Here is a 20,008-nt window from a genome sequence, read left to right as displayed (position 1 = left end):
CCTATGGCGGGCTTATGTGAGGGCGGCAATGAACCTCCGGGTTCCTTAAAAGCCATAAGTAAGTAAGTATGTAATTACATTAGTTTTACTGGAATTGTGGAACTCCATTGTGTTCCGACTCAACTACAGCAGGTGTTCACATCGTTACTTTATCTGTAATTATAATGAGATTCATTTCTTCTGCATTTAGATATATTTTAAATTTTTTAATATTGTTTATTAAAAAACATATTTCCTTAAAAATTTTCAAAATCTTTAATGGAAGAAAATGAAAGACAGAGATGAAAAGAGGCATAAAGTCAATACATTGGCCAAAAGAACGGTTTGATCTTTCAGTAATTAAGAATCTCCAATATATACTGTATATGCTATTCTTTAGAGAGTATGAAGGAAGGGTGCCAAGAATCACAGCCAAATATATGAAAGTGACTGAGATAACATTTTTACTATTAAATAAATATTTTAAATTTTGAAGCCTGAATGACTGTGTATGTTTCCCGATTGAATTAGTTTAATTTTCTTACTTTTAAGCTGAAGAAATATAGTGGCATGTCATGAAGAAGTTTCTATAACTTACTGCACCTCTTTTAACTATTAGAACATATCTATATGATCCAAAAAAATCTGTCACAAAGTTTTTCTAAGAGTGTGAGGTGGCATCAAGAACGATTTTTGTGTACTGTTAATTGTTATCTATTTATTGCCAAACATTCGAAATAAATTCTGTGCATTCACACACTTTATAAGCTATAAACCAACAAACTACCACAATAACTATATTTTTAATTATTCATTTTATATATTATTAGCCTACATTTTCATGATTACACTTATACTAATTAGTTCATGTAAACAAATTTTACATGCAGTGACAAAAGTTTAAAATGATTTCACTAATATAAAATACTTACAATCTACATTTTACAAATCTATTCTTATCATTAAGGGGCGGATTTTTATGACCTGTAAGTGGCAGTGAGTATATATTATATTAGTTGTGTCTAAGAGCATGTAAGGTAAGTGCTTGGTTTACAGTGCTTTGGAATTCAAAAGATCTTTACTAAACACATAGTACATCAAATAAAACCAATCGTTTTCTGTGTGAACTGCATGCCACAAGCTTTGTTACATGTGAGAAGTGCACTATAATCTTCGTTTAGTTATGTTTATTGCAAAGAATTAATGAACAGTATCCAGCAATGAGGCTTGTACCTCAAATAGAAAAAAATGTTGACTGATCTTGAGCTATGCTATGTTGCAATAGTAACTTTTAGGTCATATAAATCTACCCTTTATCATTTTTAACTAGATAGCTAGATACTGATTATGAAAGTTAATCATAAACAGGTTTGTATTGGAAAACATGAAATAAAATGAAGTAGGTGTCAAACACCTACAGAATGGCCCACATAAAGTGTTACAAACCGATATCTCTTAAATCATGGGCTTACTGCAAAAACCTGTAACTCCAATTTTCTCATAAGTCCATAAGTCGTGGAGCAGAGAAAAATTCTCTCTGGCACCGGGATTCAAACCAGGGTTTTCAGCTCTATGTGCTGGGACTTCATCCATTAAGCCACACAGGATTCCAATTCCGATGTCGGATTGAATCCTCTCAGTTTAAGTTTCACCTCTTAGTTTCCATTTAGTGGACAACCCTCGTGCACTGTATCACAGATGTGAGACAGTAGCACAATGTCCAACACACTAATGTGCAGAGGTGCACTCATTACGAGTGAATAAGTGGCCAGGATCCGACAGCGCCTTATATATAGAGAAACTTCGTTCCACTTCTGTAGCAACAATGAGAGTATATTTCAAAATTTTATACAAGCATTATCTATCTCAAAATCTGTATCATTATTACAAATTTCCCAATTTGAAATTAAGTCAGAAATTTTACATAGAGCTAAATAGCTATAATTTTTATTCAGTATTTTTTTCATCTTGTTTGCTACATTTTTTCCCAGTTCGTCTTCCAGATTATTCAGTTTCGTCACAATATCATTGACTATCATGATTTGATCTCTCAAGCTTACACCTGACTTTTCCAAAACTTCAATAAAAGCACACAGAAAACCAAAATTTGATGTTATATATTTAAAATCACTTTCAATCCTTGCGTTACATCGGGACTGGGCAGCAAGAGCGGATTCTACTCTCTCACAGGGAGCCATATGATTTCTCTTCATCCCCTTTCTTCCCTGCCGAACACCATGCAGCGTTGATTCAGTGACGGATGAATATTAAGCATCCCCATTTAGAGTCTGGATCTGCTCCTGATGCCCAGCCCTGGATTACATAGTAAATTCTGCGAAATCCGTATTGAAGCTGCATCACTGGTATCGAATGACTGAATCACTTTCTTGATGCTAATAAAGTTTTGGCAATAGTACTTGCATGATCCCCATCTCGTTAGAGTTGGTGATTGAGGGATCGGTCCAGGGCATTGATTTTTTAACGCTGTCACATGTGAAGGTGATTTCATAAACACGTTCTTGACATTTGCAATTAGTTTGTCGACCTCTGGAAGATTATTTCTCATCACTTCAGCAATTCTGTGGCAGGCATGTGCACAGGCATGTTACATGAATGAGATACTTGTAAGAGTCTTTTAGAAACTTCCCTGCCTTAATCATATCGTCGGTTTCTTGGTAAAAGTGACCAAGTCCAATTTTCTCGAAAAATGAGATAAAGTGACCAACTGATTGACAAAGAAACAAGCTTGGCTAGAAAAAATACTCAAGTCCATATTCGTGAATATAAGAGATTCTCCTAAATTGTGCTCTATGACCAAGTCCGCATGTTATTTTCCTTTACTGGTATAAGTGAGCAAGTCCTTTCATTGCGTCACTTGGTCATTTTTACTTGCTGAGACAACGAAAGCTTTGGACATGGTCACAGATTAACTCTTGCTATTCAAGTTGCCAGTACTAAATAAAGGGAAAGGGAAAGTTATTGTTTATAGTCATAATTAAACATAGACACTCAACATCCCATTTTATCCTGCTTGTTATTCATTTAATTCTTGAAGTTGGCAGTCATGAGCACAGCCGACTGGATAGTAGATGCAACTTTTTACTGATGCATTATTGTTGATTTTTACTTAAATTGGTGTTGTTGAATGTTTGCAGTAAACATAATTAGTCATTACATGAATTAAAAATGTACTTTGCTTATTAACCATGATGAACCGAGGTCAGTTAATGATAGATCTGGTAATTGTGAATTACAGGAACGCCACTTCTTATCTTTTTCAAAATCGCTGAAATAAACTATAAAATGAAAGTATTCATTAGTACAAATAGATGTGATCACTTGGAGAGCTGTGGGCCCACCCAACCCGAACTAAAAGGTACTTTACTTATATACGAAAATCGTCGTCTGTGAATGAAGAATGCAGTCATATTTCGTTAATTTCATAGTGGGTTTTAGTGTCGCCAACATAGTAATAATACTACACACCTAATAAAACCTAACCTAACCTTCCATCTGTAGCAACATTCTTCACGTTTAGTATCATTTCGTTTGCATGTATTGGCAACCCAGCTACTCGTGTCGGGGAGCCATCTAGTGGAAGTAGATCATACTGCCAGGAAGAAGAACAGTCTGCAATATTCGTTCAGTGGCCAGTAATATACTCCATCTTGGCGTGCCCAAGCTTCACAATTAATCTTTTGTTTTGAATTAGTATCTGTACTTTATCGCAATTCTGTTCATACAGCAAATTCCAGTTAGACTACTTCCATAACCTCATGTGCATAACCTTGCTTATTCTTGCTGTAGAGTATAGTAGAAAAAATTGTTATTAGATATTAAAAATCAATTAATTCTTATCGTATAGATAACTGCAGTGGAAGATAATCAAAAGGAACACAATCTTGTGCCTGGTCCTTCTATAGGTCATGACAAAATGGGATATCATATGGACTTCAGTTTCGATGTTTATGATTCAGATGTGGATCCTGTATATAAACCTGATTCATCTGGAGAGAATTTAGAAGAAGATTCTGATCAAAGAATGAGAAATATTGGGAAGATAGTAAGAAGTCAATCCGCTGAAGGAAATACTGGGGAAGTGTTAGTTGTTGATAAGCCTGCAATAAGCAAGGCATCTAAGAAGAGAAGTAGATGAAAAAAGCTAACCCAGCAGAGTGGAAGGTAAATAAAAATAAGGCACTCCGCAATTCAGGTTTTCCATACAAAAGTAAGAAAGGTGAATTAAAACCTGCAAAAATACCACAGCCTGTCAACTGTGAGAATTGTAAATTCAAATGTAACATTCACTTTGAGATCAAATAATTTCTGTAGGCCATACTACAAACTCGACTATAAAAGGCAAAAGCATTTCATAAAACGTTTAGTAGAATGTGATGTAATACATAGGAAAAGACCTAGAACAAATGATTGTACGGGTAAAGGAAGCAGCCGGAAGTATTATTTTCTTAAAGATCAGGAAAGAGACCGAGTCATGGCGGTATAACCATTGCATCTAGTACAGAGGAAATGCTGTACTCCCATGCCTGTCCAGAGGCTATAGGTGGCAACCCCACCACTGGACTTACTTCCTCCAGGCTAGTAACCTCTTGGAAGGACATCTTATTAAAAAGTCTCTACAAACACAGAACACGACTGCTTACAATGGTAACGACCCACAATTGTTAAAGGACAAGAGTTGGAAACGAAAGAATATAATGAATTTTGCTACTTCGAATGTTGTTGTTGTTTTCTAATGCCAGGCGTTTGACAATAAAGTCATTTGACCTCTTGCACTCCAATATTTTTCAAAGATATTATCATGACTAGCCACTGAAGCACAGATTTTGAGGTGTTCCGAATCCATTTCTTGGTTTGAGTTGCACAATGGGCAAAATGGCTGCAAAAGGGTATCTGTTGGATACAGGGAGGAGAGCCATTAATCCTTCCCATTGAAGGCTTTAAGAAACCAACCTGGACAAATACCCAATGTCCCATCCCTACCTTCCTGTGGTGCAGCTGTTAGTAAGCATAATTTTACGAGCTGAACTAAAGGGTGGGGCTACTCATCCATTAGCACTGGTCAGCTTGATGAGTTAACGACTGAATTTGGTATAATTTTCCTCTATCCAATACCTAATTCCCTCTTACTCTTTCCTATCCAGTCCTCTGACTGAACTCTTACTTTCTTCGACCCCAACGGCATTAGAGCATTCGAGGCCTAGGGGTTCATTTCCCTTTCCTTCCTCCCCTTTCTACTTTTCTGTTCCTAGTGCTGACCTGCTATGGCACTAAAATCGTCCTCCAGTGGCTTAAGGAGGGAAAGTTGGTGATCAACAAGATCTCCCAGCTAGGTCCAATGGACCAGTCGACCAACAGCAGGTGTGGTCCTCCAGACATTCTGGGGGTTGTGTGTGAATGAAGTAGCCACCAAAACGTTAAAATATGGTGTTCACTTAAATTGGCTACAACTTGCCATTTAACTCCATTTAGCTACTTCGAATGTACGCAGTATTTGCCATAAAGATGATCAATTAGATGATAATTTAAGCAAGAAGAAAATTCATATAGCTGTAATATCAGAAACCATGAGGAAATTAAGAGACACGAAGGAAACCAATAATTATACCGAAATTTACAGTGGAGTACGCAAGAATGTGAGAGCACAAGCAGGTGTAATGATTATGGTCCATAAATCCCTCAAATCTTCCATACATAGCTATACTTATTGGAATGAAAAAGACACAAGAATGGATCACATTAGAAATTTTGACATTATGAAAGAACTGCAGATTGAACCGATTATGGAATACCTACAGAAATACAGACAAAACTGGAGATCACATGTCATCAGAATGCCTCGTTCTAGAATTCCAAGCTAAATTTTAAATTACCATACTGTGGGCAAGAGACGGTTCTGGACAATTGGCCACAGAAAATTGGTAACTGGGACAACTGGCCACAGAAAATTGGTAATAGGGACAATTCGCCACAGATAGACAATTCGCCACAAATAGACAATTTGCCATACTGAGGTACAAAGATAAATCCATGACTTCCAGAAGCTCTATATTGTGCGAATGGATACAGAGATTAATAATTGTAAATTCCACTAAGTATGTGAATTGCTATGCACATGTAAATTTGGCTTCAAAAATGTCCTCTAGGTTGTGACCTACAGCTCTCAAGTACCAGATGACGATGCCTTCTGCCTTGTACCGCGGGTATTCTTCAACTATACGTGATATTCATCTGTCCATGTCGATGTACTTCTGCTTCTTTTTCGTAGGAGAATGACCATCTTCCAATCTCTCTATGCATCTGTCCACTTCTTCAACTTCCAACTGCAGTTCCTCGCGAATTTTAGTATATGGCCAATTGTCTTTCACACGAATTTCAATTATGTGGCGAATTGTCTTTGATATGAATCTCAATTATGTGGTGAGTTGCCTCTGTGGCCAATTTTCTGTGACGAGTTGTCCCCAACCCGGCAAGAGATCCTTGGGCAGACCGTTCAAGCATTGGCAAGAGACCATAACGGGCCACTAGGCCCAATACATGCAAGGATGATGATGATGATGATCAGGAAAGAATTTGAGTATGTAAAACATTTTTCTTGAAAACTTTATGTATAAGTCATGGACCTGTAGAAACTGCTCTACAAAATCAGGCAGGCTCTGCTTCTTATAACAGAAAGGACAGACGAGGGAAAAAATCTCCACCAAATAGAACAAACCCTGAGGTAATTAAGAAAATAAAGACACACATTGAGAAATTCCCCACTACTGTAGAAAATTCTCTCATCGGAAGTACTTAAGTCCAGATCTTACAATTATAAAAATGTATGCCTTGTTCAAGAAAGAATGTGAGGAACAAAATGACCCAATAATTCCTTCTGAGAAAGTGTACTGTAGGGTATTTTGCACAGAGTATAACTTCTCTTTCTTCTCACCCAAGAAAGACCGTGTTTGATCTGTGTCAATTACACCAAAGCCAGTGAAAACGATAAAGTTGCACTAGAAAATGAATACAGGGAACATCAAAAAAGAAAGGAGGAAGCAAATGACAGCAAAGCACGAGATAAAGAAAGAGCATTTCAAGATGATAAATTTGTGAGTGCAACCTTCGATCTCCAAAGTGTTTAGAGATCCCGTCTTCAGATGTTTCCCCACTGTACTACAGTAGAAAATTATGTGCTTATAATTTAACTGTGTATGAAGCAGCATCCCCTCATAGGGCATACTGTTTTGCATGGACAGAAGTAAAGTTGTGAAATTGGTACAGTACTGCTACATTGCTTTCAGACTTTGCCACCAAATGCTGAAGAACATCGCTATTTTCTGATACCTGCAGTGGCCAAAACCAGAACCAATACATAGCTGCATTATTCATTTTTGTCGCACGAAATTATCATTTTCAAATACTTGAACACAAGTTCCTGGAAAAGGGGCACTCGCACATGAAGGTAGACTCCATGCACAGTGCGATAAAAAAAAAAAGTGTGTCCGTTTATACAATGCACAATTGGCTTAATATTTTTAAGTTAGCCAGATCTAGAAATCATCGTAACAAAGTTGGTGGTGCATACATAACTGAAGAACTCAGATCTGAATATTTCAAGGACTTGAAACAGTTGGCTGCAACAGTGATCAAAAACAGAACCAAAGACAGTGAGGGTAGCCAGGTGCAGTGGTTGAAGATAAAACGTTTAAAATACCAGAAATGTCATCCAGGAACGATTTTATTCAGCTACGATCATGTCAGTGACTATAACGAGCTAAACATGAATGCAGGTGGTCTAAAGGGAAAACCGAAAATACCAAAGGAACTTCAATGTCTGTATAAAGAACAGCTACCTATTTCAAAACAAAAGAAAGACGATCTGCTGACATTATGTAAATCTAAGGTCATTCCAGTCGAATACCATCATTGGTATCAATCACTACCAACTTCTAACAGGAAAAAAGATGTCATTCCAGAGCCTACAAATTCAGATTCCGACAAGTGTTTTGAAGATTAATTAAACATGTTGCATCACATTCATGTACTGTGTTATTACATAAGAATAAGTATTAATTTCAATTAAATTTTGAAAGAATGTTGTGTTTTTACATTATTGTCAAGCACCATTTGAATAATATTGTAAGCAAGTAAAAATGACCTAGTCACATTGAGGGCTCTCACAAGCACGAAAATTTCAAACTTCAAATTTTATTGTAAAAAACTAATAATATAGAAGACGCAATAAGTAATTATTAACATCTCAAAAAGTATGCTGATTTTTGGGAGGATCATTAAACCTTCAAATGCTTTTCTCCAACAGTTTTCAATTTTGGACTGGGTCACTTTTTTGCAAGAAACCGACGATATATGGTGCAGCATCAGAAAGGAAAAGGAACACTTTTTCCTTAGTCACTTTCGAAGGCCACAGCAACTTCAGAGCACTTTCAAACACTGAACTAACGCTGGAATAATTCACAACATTCACAGGTTCACATGTGAGAAGGTAAGGTTTTGTGGGGCCCCCTGGATCCAAAGCTCCTACAATTATATTCAATACATGTCATCCGATGGAGTCTGTTGTTTCGTCCATTGACACCCATATAGTGCTGTCTTTTAGTTTGTTCTGGATGTCACTAATACATATATCATAACGTGCTTTCACATAATTCTTTCACAAAGTTGTGTCATGCGAAATTGGCTTTTGGGTATACTTTTCCAAAAATGCACGCAGCTTTTTGTTTCTGGTTTGTACAAAGATATGTCTGCCGCAATGAATGCATCACACAGTTCAAGATTAAATTGTTGACGTTTGTTCAACTTATCCTGCTGTACCTATTCAATGTGGTTAAAATAAATGTCAATGTCTTTCTTATGCATCTTGGTATTCATGTGCTGAGTTACACTAAATGTTTTTTGTGTTGCAACTGTAACTTTGCAGATTGCAAAATATATTTCCTTCTATAATACTGAACACATCTGAACCATACCTGGAGATTAAATTGCATAATTTTGCTGACAAAATTAATTTCGTCCTCAACATCTCGCTATTATTCTTCTTTACAAGACCTTGAATGTTGCCTGTTACAAATAGCAATACTGGGTCGTAATGTAACCAATCAACTAAAGTTCACTGCTGAACAAAACACACTGAAATCCCACACCCTAATGCAATTACACACTGGTTCCTAAAGTCAGAGGTGCATGAAGCGCAATGTAACAGCATACAATTCTTAGCCCTATTCATTACTCTTTGTAAGATCTACATGTGAACTGCTAAATGACAAGTTCAGTACCGTAACATATGGACTGGATGTGCTGGATCTATCATAGGCCACCCCACTCACCTGACAAACATCTTTGGATTACTTTTTATGGGGTATGTAAAACTGTCATGTCTGCAGCATCTACAACAAAAGAAAATAAATATGAAGGAATAAATATGGAATGCATGTGGCAATATTACTCCCTGTATGTTGCCAAATGTTAGAAAAAGTCTTCATAAAAAAATTAAAAAGTGTTTAGATGTTAATGGAAGTTATTCTGAGAACTTAATGGTTTCTAAGTTTCAAATGTTCTTTACTTCTTACTACTGTATTCTAGAGAAAAATGTGTTAGATAAAGTTGATTAACTTTTTGACAATATACAAAATTTATATCACCATTTCGTTTGAAATTCTAAAATTATCCCAGTATTATATGAAGGGAGCACACTGAAAAGTTGTCAATGTCATTTTCTGGGAGACCTCTTCCTGTTATAAAATTTGAAAAGATCAGCATTTAATTTTATTTATCAATTTAAGGGATATTAAAGTGTAACACTTTATGTTGGCCACCCTGTACATTAGAGATGGATAATCATAAAACAACTTTCTATGTTATCAAAATGTTTGCTAACGCTTTTGATCTTACGAGGTCTGTCTAAAAAGTATCCGACCTTTAGCCAGAAAAAATATTTCAAATACCTGACGGGGTTGGGACCCTAATCCCCTTCAAAGTAGGCCCCTTGTGCTTGCACACACTTAGCCCGCCGATCCTTCCACTGCTGGAAACACCTCTGGAAGTCTTCTTTTGGAATGGTGTTCAGCTCCGTCGTCGCATTCCGCATTATCTCTTCTCTACTCTCAAAATGGGATCCTTTCAGTGGTGTCTTCAATTTTGGAAACAACCAGAAGTTGCAAGGAGCCAGGTCTGGAGAGTAGGGAGGTTGGTGAACGGTTGTAATTCCATGTTTGGCCAAGAAAGTGTGTATCAATTGGGATGAATGTGCGGGGGCGTTGTCGTGATGCAAGTGCCAGTTGTTCGCCGTCCACATGTCTGGTCTTTTGCGCCGAACTGCATCACGGAGTCGCCGGAGAACATCGTGATAGTACTCCTTTGTCACCATTTGTCCTTCCGGTGCGTATTCGTGATGCACAATTCCACGGACATCAAAGAAAACAGTCAGCATCACCTTGATTTTGCTTCGCACCTGCCGCGCTTTCTTCGGCCTTGGAGACTCGGGATGCTTCCATTGCGACGACTGTCTTTTTGTTTCTGGGTCGTACCCGTACACCCATGACTCATCTCCAGTTATCACGGTGTTCAGAAACCCAGGATCAGTGTTGGCGGTGTCCAGAAGGTCCTGTGCAACGTCATGACGGAGGTCCTTTTGTTCCGGGGACAACAACTTGGGCAAGAATTTCGCAGCCACTCGGTTCATGTTCAAATCATCACGCAAAATTGCATGTGCAGAATCTTTACTCACTCCAACCTCTTCGGCAATCTCCCGCACGGTCAAACGACGATCTGCCATCACCAAATTTCGCACCCTCTCAACAACAGCTGCACTCCGAGCAGTTTGGGGCCTGCCACAACGCTGCTCACTCTCCGCTGATGTGCGGCCATCTTTGAATCGGTTGAACCACTCCTTAATTTGTGTTACACCCATCGCATCTTCCCCAAACACCTGCTGAATCTTACGAATTGGTTGACTTTGAGAATCACCAAGCTTTTGACAAAATTTGATGCAGTATCTTTGCTCAATTCGTTCAGTCATCTTGCGAGAAAACTAAATCCGACAAACACCTAGAACAGCACCTTACTTGGCGACCACCAGCCAGTGACTGGCACAAGCGAATGCGGTGAAAAAATTCAAGCATGCGCATTACAGTTCCTCCTTCCACCATGCACAGTGGCGCCGCCTTAGAATCACAACTTTACGCGGGAAAAATTAAGGTCGGATACTTTTTAGACAGGCCTCGTATATTGGTTTTATTCTGTGTTCTGCTAGTCTGGTAATTTCGATTTCCAATTGCTTAAGACAGTAGGCGAAGTTAATGACTAACAGAAGAATTTCATATTGCTCCTATTTTAGATATCAGAAGATTTAATTGGGGGTTAGACAACATAGTATAATTTAGTGCCTATCACAAATGAAATATTCGTAAATATACCCTTTTACACAAGCAGCAACAAAGGTATACACATAATTACCATATATACTCAAACAATCCCCGCATACTTTTTGCAAAAATTTGGGTGCAGGTATTATTTGCGGCAAGGTTGGTATGCTGACTTCGAAGTAATAGTGTGTGTTGTGTGTGGAGGCATAGGTTAGTATTGGGAAGCATTGAGTCAGGTGCAGTCGGTTCAGTAGATGTTAATCATGGCTTCTAGAAGTTCGCGCTATAGATCTTTCACAGTGAAAGAAATATTTCATAGGTATTATTGAAGAAGAGGAACGAGATCTACAGACTAGTGTTAATCGCCAGGCATTTCGAGGGCAAAAAGCCAAGTTTCTGGAAATCGAAAAGAGGCTTTGTGATTATATAGGTGAAAAAAGACAGTTCAGTTGTGCCGTTTCAAGTGACATGTATCAACATGACCAATATAATAAATACATAGTGTAACAATTTTTCTTTGTAATAAGAGTGAAAAATTTTTTTTTCCAAGATTTCTTTCCATAAAATTAGGGTGCGGGGAATTATTCAAGTACATATGGTATAACGTGCTTACAATAATCATCACAAATTATATAAATCATAGCAAAAAATTTGTAATTTTATTCTTAAAAAATCTTATCACTCCAGTGATCCTCCCTACAATGCTTTTACAAAGCACTCTGTAACCATGCAATTTTCGATTCCATATTTACAATATATCCTAGTGTGTAAGAAGAATTGCTTTTACTGCCATGCTGACTTGACACTCTAATGGTGTCACATTCAAAATTGGCCACAGCCAGTTAATTTTGGTTTATACTCATTTCTGTGACATCCTCTGTCACAAAAACATCATCACGGTGTTCTCAGAGTGGAAATATAATTAGCATATGACTTGATCAGAACGACAATAACTGACAGTGAAATGCATTACCTTTTCAAGAACAATTTGCACTAATTATATATTTTCTCGAAGGTCTGAAATGTATTGAAAATAGAGGCCAACACATCTATTGATTTCTTTACTATGGATGAGATTTTATTACAAAATTATTAACTGCTGAAGATAATGAATAAGTCAGTAACCCATCTCATTTTTAATTTCCACTGATTCTTTACAAAATTTCAGGTTGTCTATTTAGATGTTTCTGTATGAAATTACCGTTTAATTGTATGTATAACTGGTTCATACAAATGTTAAAATATACTTCCAGAAATTTCGAAAGGAAAAATCCATAAGAGTAAAAAACGTTAGTCAGTCAGGCTATAATCATCACAAATTGCATCTATCACACAGCACCCCTACATGTAAGGAAGTCTCTGTACATGTATAAACTGTACACACCCAGAAACAAAATTTGTGCCACCTGAATTATCTGAGCATGCACAGTACCTATGTTATAACTGGAACTTGGAAAACTCAGGTGGTCCAAATTTTGTTTCTGGATCTGTACAAATTTTATGTATCCAGACACAGTATTTTTTTAATTATGTGAAGAAAAGTATCTTAACTTGAGAAATACGAAATACAATATCATATTATTAATTTAATTTCAGGAATCCGCACCTGAGCATGAGTTCTACTCTTTCAGGGGCGAGCTAATGTTTTTCTGTATATATTATATTTTATGTTATAATTATTAGCAAAATAAATAAATAAATAAAATAAATAAATAAATTGAAATGAGTAGTATGCTGTGAAAATGTTACTGCAATAGTTTGTACACACATTCCAAAAGTAGCTGTATTTTTCACTGAGTATTAAAAACTAGTGTATTGTCGGATCATCAGATCTGTGCCCCCATAAGATATGCGAACTGAACTCTAATTCCTTTTCAGCCTCGGTAATTCATTTCTCCCTGCATTCCTATCTCTCTCTCCCTTTCTCTCCCCCACTATTCACAATTTTTAGCCTTCTTGCGGGACAGTTTATTTGCACTTGCAGTTCAGTGTTGTCAACTCAGTATGAATACTGTAGCAAGGAGTGGTGAAAAAAATATAATTAAGCAAGTAATGGTATTTTCCGATGAAGAGAACAAACAGGTTTCCTATAAGTCAGGCAACGAAAAGAGCAGTTGCGGTCACAGGTGATGCTTATTTTATTTCAGTTGATTACATATTAAAATTACTTACTTAACTAATACTCATATAATACAACATTTTTATGTAATTTATCATTTATTTAGGCAGGTCAGATTGCCTAATAAAGAATATCAGGAGAGAGGGAGTCTATGCACAAGATGAAAGGCTAGACTCACCAGGGAAGAACAGACCAAGGGAACCTTCAATTCTTGTATATGATATGAACCGATGTATTTTAAGAAGAAAGATACAAGAATTGTATACCATGCAGAAAGAAGTTCAGACTCTGAAGAAATTATTGAAGGTTGCGAGAGAAATGTTATTGGTCTTTTGTAAATATATACATTATTTCTATAAGCATAAATTAGAACTCTGCACATTATCAGTATGTCATGCTTTATAGTATGTAAATAAGATTGTAGTATTTAGTAACTTCGCCATAGCTGGTCTCTAGCCCGGATGAGAAAGAAAGAGGGTACATGACTATGTGTTCATTCATTCCTACAATTTTATTAGGACTTCAAGATCACGTTCCAAACCTAACAAAATAAGATAATGAGGTGAAGGAGAAGTATTTATGACGAAAACATTTCTCTTCAAAAACTAAATAGATTCCCTTCACGTAATTTCCATTTAACCAACAAATATCACTGTAATCATTTAATTATCTCCACATAATCGTAGAAGCAACCAGCGTCATTAGACCTACTTAAATGAAATTATGAATAAGTAATAATTAACCTCACATTATTAATGTGCGATATTCAAGAGACATGATATTGCTTGGCGGAAGTTTGGCAACATTCCTATTCGGCAAGGTTCGTGGCCTGCTGTTTGACTTGGTGGGAGGAAAGCTGGTGTAATGGAGTGAGTAAAGGCGTTAACTTCTCCAAAAACGACGACAGTGCTGAAGGTGCACAGATTCGATGGTCTGACAATAATTTAGTAGAATTATGTACAAACGGTAAACAAATTTGCTTGAAAAATATTCCTCGCACAATAATTATTTTAAGCAAAGATTTTCAATGAAAGAGAAGATTACTTTATATATTTAAATGGAGGAGGTGAAGTGAATTCTGATAGAGTATGCCTGACTGTTTAATTTTTAGTCTATTTCTCTTTCTGAGGGCCTTTCTAATATTCTACCCCAGCTACACAAACTTGTTGACATACTGTACCTGCTTTTTCTTATTTTCTGCTCTGTTTTCTGCTTTGTATGTCAGTGGCCTCTACAGTCTTACACAGGATGTTTGACTGCAGAGACATATGTCCACAAAGCAGGGAACTTGATACGACATAATTGCCAATTGTAGGACAAATCTTACACAAGGAAATACCTTTACATATAATATAAACAATAAAATTAAAGTATGAATGAAAGATCAGCAGGAATAACCAAGAAAATATTTTGTAGCAGAAAATTACATTATGGCTCTATTTTCTTATCCAACTCCTTCCTATATCTGCCCCATTAACAAAAAGTACAAACAAAATAACAAATGATATTGCACTGTTACATTATAAATCCTGAAATGATATACATATATACTACAACAGAATGGAAGAAACTGAACTGCAAGATAAGTATAGGCCTACAAAGTATATTTCTTATGCTCAGATCAACTTTTTGTACATTTAAACTACTAATTATTTTAAAATTACAATCATCTTCTTTTTTTTTTACCATTTGAAACTCCTACACATTCATCTGATATTGTTTCAATATAACTGAACCTCTATTTTTTTTATTATTCTCATGTGGAATTTATTTCAAGTGACTGAGGTAAAAATAAGACATTTTAAGACGGCATATTTTATTTCATTATACCTGAACTGAATTGTGGAATGCCACTATTATTTCCTTACCCAGTACACAAGACATAAATTCACACAATCTTTAAAACTTACCAAAGTGGATGTATATATATAGAAAAAAAAACACACTCATGCACGCACACACAGGAAGCAAAATAAAGACTGCTAACAGATACAGTTTACAGTCCCTCACCAATTATAAGGTTTCTTCACAAACATGCGAGATTTATAAAACTTTTCATGGAAGTAAAATTGCTTCAATTAAAAAATATTACATTAAATACTTTCTTCATTTGTTCTCTGTGGTAATAAACATGCACTCGAGAATTCTGCGCGTGGTAAAGACCCGAACTCCTAATAGAAAAATTTAAGATGTAGAACTGGGAGATGTAGAAGAAGGGTTCTTGTAAAAATATGGTTAATTAAAATTTAGAGTTTCACTTGAGTTATTAAATTTCTGATTCCAATTAATTAGAGTCATGAGTAAATAATCTCCATTTCTAGTTTTAATTAGGTTAGATCCCTATCAACTATTCGTGAGAAAAGCATTTAATGAATTTACAACTTCCTTATCACAGGAACAATCAGTCCTGTGCCGTAGCATCGTGTTCCAAGTCATAATGCGTGGACTCACATTATGGAATGAGTGTTGGTTTGAGTTCTCATGTGCAAGGAATTTTCTCATGAAATTTCGGCCAGTTTTGGGACCTGGAAAGTACTCGCATATAATCTGCAATTATCGAAAATTTAAAAGATGTCCAAAGCTGTATTTAAATAATGTAATGCAAAATATAGTCATTTTTTATACATTAAGAATTACCGATCTAAAGCACATGATTGTAAACATTAACATGATACATACAAAATAGTACCATCTGATCTGTTTGGAAGACATAAAATAAAACTGCTAAAAAATTACAAGTAGATAATGTTATGTTGTCGCATGTTTAAAGAAGTGGCTTGACTTTTCGAAGGCTGGACCCTGGCTCACATTTATCCACTATGCATCTCATATAAATGCAATGGTTGTCCAAGTCTGACAGCTGGCATGGGAGGCATTTGTGAATCCAACTCTAACAGACCATCCTGTCCCAACTCTGAAAGAGCCAGATCTCATCCCCAGGCGAGTACCTGACAAACCCCAGGGTCAAGAGTCCCATACAGGAGTACTGGAAATCCATACTACCGCCAAGACTTCACACCAGCTTAGTTCTAACTACTGCAGATGACAGATGAAGTGAGGGAGGGAGGTGGAGTATGTTGATGGAGGGGAACAGAAGTACTCCGAGATAAACCCTCTGCAATGTCTGATTTGTCCACCACAAATTCCATCATGACCTGACAGGGGATCGAACCTGGGTTGCCTGGATAGATCAGTGCTCTAGTAGCACTGAGCCACAGACGCGGGTTAAATTAAGTGAATCTGTTAAAATGCAACACATTAGTAGCTGTAGGCGTGTTCTCGAAATTGAAGCTGCTGTTATCACTACTACGACAGCAAGTTCTAAGAAGAGTCTCAGACTATTCAGGAAAGACAGCTATATGTCAACATATTGTACGAAAATAGTTTAAACCTACCCCTATAGCATGCAATGTGTTCAGGCATTAGGCGATGTGGATCTCCAAAAATGAATTACATTTGAATTCACCATGTGCAATTGTATAGAGGAAGAAGAGGACTTCTTGAATAGATAGTTGTTTCTAGATGAGGCGAAGTTTAATTTCAGCAAGTGAGTGAATACTCATAATTCAATCATATGAGAAAAGCCGTAAGCCATCTGTGTGCTGGAAAGAGCTAGTTCTGAAGTTGATGTCTGGTGCTTGGCAAGCTAGTATAAATTGTATGGGCCATTCTTTTTCACAGAGGAAACAGTTTGATCAGGAAATCAACATAGACATGGTGTTTCAACAGGATGGTACACAACATTATTGGGCAAAACAAGTTCATAATTTGAATTTAATATTTGATATCGATTGGCTAATTACACAGTCTCCAAATTCTCCTGACCTGATACCACCAGATTCTTTTATCTGAGGTTTTTTGAAGAATGCCGTCTATGCACAGCGACCAAAGCAAAAATAATCTCAGTTTCTATTATTACGCAAGATCTAATGTGGTCAAAACTCCGATTTTTTTTTTTGCACAAATAAGATCTATCAGTGTGCAAAATTTGAAGGTCCTATGCAACATTATAGTGTTGAACATTCCCTTGTAAGTGTAGTATTAGTGATTTAGCAGATTTACGAAATGCATCCAAACCATTGGCAAAAGACAACCAATTATTATGGAAATCGTCACAATTCCACGTCATACACAGGGATGATAGTGATTGTGAGGAAGAAACCAACACACGATATTAAGGTGGGTTAAATCAATTAAATCCGTTCAAAGGACTTCCTCCATTTTTTTTTAATTTGTCTCTGCAAATGATGGGAATATAATGTCACAACAGTGCACTTTGGTCCGAAATTAAGTGGGGTGGGAGTGAAATATGTGATGTGCCAATCACTTGCTGCATCAATGTTAACATATTCAGTAGGAATGGCACACAGCCATCTCTCTCTAGCAGTTTTTGAAAACATAAGTCATTTGACATGCATTTCCTTCACTCCCCTTTCCACATCTCACATAGTACATATTCTTCTTGTTCGTAAGAATAAATGTGGAAGTGAAGAGGAGGAGATTGAAAGATGATGCCAAGATTCAAGAAACACATTACAGTTCATAGAGAAGGACTTTGAAAAGTGTTTCTTGGAATGGGTGATGTGCCAAAACAAGACGTGTATTATATCTCAAGGAGAGTACTTTAATTAAAGAAGACTAATGTCACAAGACAAGTAAGTTCTAATTACTTCTATTACATAATTACATAAAATTCAATATTCCCTCATAAATGTAATATTCCACACTATATACACCAACTGAATTAATATTTAATTTAGGGTTTCCGAAGACAGAGTTATTAGTAGTAATTCTACTTTCCTTCTAAATAAAAGAAATAAAATTGCCCCATATATGTTCTTCACATTAAAAGAAACAATGTGTGTAGGAGAAAGGAGATTTATTCGTCAAAGTATAACTGAAATCAGAGGTATAATATAATAGTACGCAGCAATAAGAAACATGGAATAGGCTTCCCATGATATTAACAATGCTCCACTAAGGTATTAGTCTTTTTGGATACTGGTATTTAAAATAATAATTTGATTTTCCTGATATTCAGATAACAGAGATATTACATGGTAAATTCCTTAATGCAGAAGCATATGTAGAGTTAAGATTCCCACATTTTCATTCACAGACTCTTCATTTTCTATACAAAATGTAACAAAAATACAGAGCCATCTATTTGTTCAATACCTCTCTCAGTCGCAGAGTGGTGGCAGCATCAGGTAGTGTGTGCATCAATAGAAGCAGTGCATTTTTTTTAAGTGTTTCAGTAAAGCGCTTCATGTCTCTCTGCTGCAGCAAAATGAGGGTCGAAAAAAAACGCAATTAGGTCAGCTGACTGCAAAATGATGGACAATTAATATTGGCTTCTATTACTGCAGTAATAAATTTAACCCTAAAAAAACCGAACACGTTAAATAGTTTCGACTTCCATGATAATGACATGGAATTATTATTACTAGACGATTTTAACAATAATAAACGTTGCAAAAGACCAAAACATGCATTCCTCCAAGATGGATCGTGCAGCAAACTCGTAAAGCGGTGTTTTGATTTGCTGCATGGTTGCTACAGCGCTGCTGCAGCGATGGTGAAGCAAATGTAATAAAAGAATGACTTGCTGCAGCACTTTACGTCTTGCTTTAAAAAAAAAAAAACGCACAGAAGGCCTGCTCAAGGTCAGCAATAATCAAATGCAATACTATCACATTTAAAAATAGTTCGGAATATGTATGATAAGAACTTTCTTGTGTTAAATATTTTAATGTACCTTGTTAACATGTTTCGACCTATTTTCGGTCATCTTCGGAACTGGTTCCGAAGTTCCGAAGATGACCGAAAATAGGTCGAAACATGTTAACAAGGTACGTTAAAATATTTAACACAAGAAAGTTCTTATCATACATATTCCGAAGTGATACAGTGTTAAAAGTTGTGTAATCAAGATGTATTAAAAATAGTGTTCAGATTTCACTTCAATGCGTGTATGTGCTGTTTCAGTCACGGTTCAGAGATTTAATACAGAAAGTATTTTTATTTGTTGTAGTTTTATAAACCCCTGACATAATTAGGAACATTAAATCCAGACGTTTGAGATGGGCATGGCATGTAGCACATATGGGTGAATCCAGAAATGCATATAGAGTGTTAGTTGGGAGGCCGGAGGGAAAAAGACCTTTAGGGAGCCCGAGACGTAGATGGGAAGATAATATTAAAATGGATTTGAGGAAGGTGGGATATGATGATAGAGAATGGATTAATCTTGCTCAGGATAGGGACCAATGGCGGGCTTATGTCAGGGTGGCAATGAACCTCCGGGTTCCTTAAAAGCCAGTCAGTAAGTAAGTAAGTAGTTTTATAAAAAAAACGAATCAAAAGCTCAGTGTCTTGGAGGTGAGGCACCTAATAGGAGTCTAGTTTGTAAATTAGTAAAACAAATTAAAAACTATAGAAACAATACAGGACAAGAAATTAAATCAAAGACATATTTTAAAAGCTGAAAGAGCTTCATGATATTGGAGCTAGATTAAAAAAGTCGCCA

At 36.4% G+C, this 20,008-nt stretch overlaps 1 protein-coding gene across 1 annotated transcript in view; it reads right to left on the bottom strand.

Moving 5' to 3' along the window:
- Window positions 1–6,535: 6,535 nt before the first annotated feature.
- LOC138692178 (uncharacterized) overlaps window positions 6,536–20,008 on the bottom strand; it is a 34,099-nt gene continuing 20,626 nt past the window's right edge. The window contains exon 8 of the mRNA XM_069815232.1: window positions 6,536–9,383. The gene's annotated coding sequence lies outside the window, so the exon portion shown is untranslated. The remainder of the gene's footprint in view (window positions 9,384–20,008) is intronic.

This window comes from Periplaneta americana, chromosome 16 (assembly GCF_040183065.1).
Source record: "Periplaneta americana isolate PAMFEO1 chromosome 16, P.americana_PAMFEO1_priV1, whole genome shotgun sequence".
Lineage (NCBI taxonomy): Eukaryota > Metazoa > Arthropoda > Insecta > Blattodea > Blattidae > Periplaneta > Periplaneta americana.
Note: the sequence above shows the minus strand (reverse complement) of the source record. Positions and strands in the feature narration are given on the sequence as shown.